The following is a 3,859-nucleotide window of genomic DNA, read 5'->3' as shown; positions in this document are numbered from 1 at the left end:
CGCTGCACACATTATACACCATATTTGTTTCTCAAAGCCTCTGCTAGGAGAGGGCCACATCACTAGGAAGCACAAGTAACAGGGTTAAGAACATACCGTAAACACCCTCCACAGCTAGCTACAAATATCGCAGATGGAGCTATCGAATTAGATATTTTTGGATAGCGGAAATGGTTGGTATGTTTTCAAGGAGGGCGGTCATGTGTGTTTGTGAGAAGAGGATCGCTTGTTTAAGCCCAGTTTGGAGACAGAGATAGTGGAGGAAGCCATATATTTAGCAGCACACTGATGGCTGTTTCACTGGTGCCGTGACCCGGATACACAGTTTCGGATACACAGTTTGGCTCAGCTTAGCGGCCAGGGTCGTTCACTGTGTGGCGAGTTTAGGGTTGAGTGTAACGGAGTTAAGAACGTTACGTACCGTAAGCTCACTCCACAGTTAGGTTGAAAGGTCACCGATTAAGAGCCTGGTATAGGGACAGTGGAGGAAAGCAAAAATGTTAGCAGCGCACTGACGTCCGTTTCATACAACACACAACAGAGCCAAACAGATTTGTTTACTAAGACTACGACCCACATTATTGGGGCTGGTTTAATTTTAGACATCCAGTCCAGAATCTAGATGTGTCACAGAAAGAGAGTATCTGATATCATGCTTGTTTTAAAAAGTGGGTACTGTACATAATATACCAGGAAACTGGCAGGCATAAAATTACTTTCAAGATTAAAGGGTTTTGGGGTAGGCTATTTGGTATCCGTAGAATAAAATAAGTGGCCATTCCCACTATCACTGTCCTGCAAACACAACTACTCTGTTTGTTCTCAAGGGCCTTAGCCATGGGTTATAGGTACTGTGCAGTTTTACAAAACCTTCAGATCATACGGATAGGTTCAGGCCCTGTTATAACATTGTTTAAACATTATATTTGTATAACATTGTTAAAAAGTTGATAATGTATTGAAGGCTGACTTGGCTGTGCATACAAGCAGTTGTCTCTCTCCCTCAGTGGGATCACTGGTATGTAAACACTATATAGCTAGACTCTGTATACTGTATACTGTATAGCTAGACTCTAGTGGATACTTCACACTGAGGATAAATAGTGGTTGGTTTGTTTTGTTGGTGGCCCGCTGAGAAAAGAAGAGCAGTATCACGTTGCAGAATATACACTTTAGCGTTCAATAACAAATACAAGGGTTGCGGCTATGAGTTGCTGGTTACAAATAAGAACAGAATAGCAGAATTTGTGTAATTTTGTGTAACAAAAAACAAAGTAGCCTATTCTAAATAACCTAGAAAATACTTTTAGACCCCAGATATTTTCGCTTGAAATGAGAACTCTATAGTGTTTTCCTTTAACATCAATATCATTAATTTATAGGCTACCAGGTGGATTAACAGGCTGATAGCAAGACTCGTGCGCTGTTCTTTTCATGATGCCTATGAGACTACTTTTCCTTCGTGGTTAAGTTTTTTTCTAGCAAATGAAAAGGTGCAAGTGACAACTAATGGTCATTTACTATTCGCCAACTATGTGCCGCAACCTCGTTTCGGATCCAACATGGCGGGTGAGATAAGCCCGTTGGGCGGCGCATTGCTACCTGGAGTGGGATCGATTGCACAGCGCCCTGCAGGGGTTCCATAGTGAGTTTGAGAAGTGTTCTGTTCTGGAAGAGCGTTGACTTCCTGGTACGGGACAATGGACTTGTTTTACTCTAGTTTGGCTGGGAAAACAGACGCAGCGATGTGATCAAGACGGACACGTAGAGTTAGAACAAGGTAAACCTGTCCTTTCCATTTTCGAAATGTTCTGGGAAATATAACTTATCAACTTCCCCGATATGGATGTCAGTGTACTACTGTTGGCTAAACGCTAGCAAGCGGACTGCGGCTTTGAAAGTGGCATTATGTGATGGGAACCAGGGACACGCGTCTGTGTAGCGTTGTCCGCACTGAACGACTCGGTATGCGGTATTATTCCAGTGTTTTGTTTACAATCGGGAATATGTTTTAGTAGCTTCAAACTTTGTTCTTATTTCTATTCATCGAGGCCTACAGTACCTAGCCAAACCCCCGGACGGCCTCATGCAGCAGAGTCGATGTTGACAGACTGCAGAAACACGAATCAAGCTCTCCCATTGGTCACAGACCTGCATTCCGCGGCTCTGGTTGGCTTGGCTTTCCTTTCACTCATTTGACGTTTGTGGGCTTTCAACGTTTCTCCTGTAGCTTAATTGATTTAAGGGGATCAATTGTATAATTAAACGATTTGAATTAGAGTTATTGAATGGTATTTTGCGCATGTGGCTGTGTTGAGTAAATAAGGCGATCCATGTTTCTTTACCACGTCGGGGACTATAGGCTACTGTAGTAGCGATGAGCTGCATGGGGAAATGGGTATAGTAGTTACCTTTTGTAGCAGTGCCTCAATCATATCCCGTTTCGGGATAATGCTGTTTAACACATTCTTGGCTTTACGGCCCTGCCGAAAAAACTGCTTTATTGATAGTTTGTAGCCATGCCACAAAGAGCGAAATTGCAAACATAGAACTCGCCAACCGATACATTGTTTCACAAATGTCCACCACGAATGAAAGTTTGCTGCCTGGCTTCCACCCAGCAGCATGAGAGCAGATCACAAAAACAAATCACGTGTACAGTATCATACTGCAAGTCAATAAGCTATAGCCTACTGGCCTGTTTATGTAGTGGACGTTATGATATCAGAGAGAGAATATATTCACGTTATCAACTATTGTGCCCCATTGTATCACTGTGCGGTACTGGCAGCGTTGTTGCTGAGTATCGCATTTCTCGTGCCGTAGCTCACGAGCCCTCCCGGTCGTGGCTGCCCGCCGAATGGCCCGAACGATGAGGAACGGATGTGTTTACCTGTCACAGCCTCCTTGCATCAAAGAAATATACACCATTTGCGGACAGATGCATCGTTTAAATTAAAGCCTGTTTTTCAAAAATGTTTTATTATTAGCAATGAGCTATGTCGTGCTGTGGTTTCACATGCCACCCATATGTAGGCTATGCCTACCACTTTAGTGAGGATACCAATGCTACGCGTTGGAATTAGCTTGGAATTATCTGCATTAACAAACACAACCTGGATTCAGTGGTAGACGTAACATAGTTCATGTAAATCTGTCCCTCCATTTAGTGTATGTTATGTTTCCTTTGGTATTAGATGTGACAAATGGGAAAACAATTCATGTTTAATTCTCGGTTTTCCATTCAAACGATACGAAATTCATTAAAGTCCACGTGAATTCACAATGGAGAGGGTCTACATCGAGCTTCCTGCGGTGAGAGCATATGGTATAATTTATGCTACTGGTCCAATCACAAGTCATCAAATTGGTACTAGGCTACAGTCAGAGCTTCCCTATGGCAAGTTATTAGGATATACACTACATGGCCAAAAGTATGTGGACACCTGCTTGTTGAACATCTCATTCCAAAATCATGGGCATTAATATAGAGTTGCTTCCCTCTTCTGCTATAACAGCATCCACTCTTCTAGGAAGGCTTTCTACTAGATGTTGGAACATTGCAGCAGGGACTTACTTCCATTTAGCCAGAAGAGCATTAGAGAAGTCGGGCACTGATTGGGTGATTAGGCCTGGCTTGCACTCGGTGTTCCAAGTCATCCCTAAGGTGTTCGATGGGGTTGAGGTCAGGGCTCTTTGCAGGCCAGTCAAGTTATTCCACATCGATCTCAATGAACCACTTCTGTATGGACCTTGCTTTGTCATGCTGAAACAGGAAACGGCCTTCCCCAAACTGTTGTCACAAAGTTGGAAGCACAGAATCATCTAGAATGTTATTGTATACTTTAGCTTTAAGATT

At 43.0% G+C, this 3,859-nt stretch overlaps 1 protein-coding gene across 1 annotated transcript in view; it reads left to right on the top strand.

Moving 5' to 3' along the window:
* Positions 1 to 1,553: 1,553 nt before the first annotated feature.
* Positions 1,554 to 3,859, top strand: part of LOC109864570 (USP6 N-terminal-like protein) — a 91,539-nt gene continuing 89,233 nt past the window's right edge. Inside the window, exon 1 of the mRNA XM_031798172.1 lies at positions 1,554 to 1,780. The gene's annotated coding sequence lies outside the window, so the exon portion shown is untranslated. The remainder of the gene's footprint in view (positions 1,781 to 3,859) is intronic.

Source organism: Oncorhynchus kisutch, linkage group LG19, assembly GCF_002021735.2.
Source record: "Oncorhynchus kisutch isolate 150728-3 linkage group LG19, Okis_V2, whole genome shotgun sequence".
Lineage (NCBI taxonomy): Eukaryota > Metazoa > Chordata > Actinopteri > Salmoniformes > Salmonidae > Oncorhynchus > Oncorhynchus kisutch.
The sequence above is the reverse complement of the archived record's forward strand: the minus strand, read 5'-3'. Positions and strand labels throughout refer to the sequence as shown.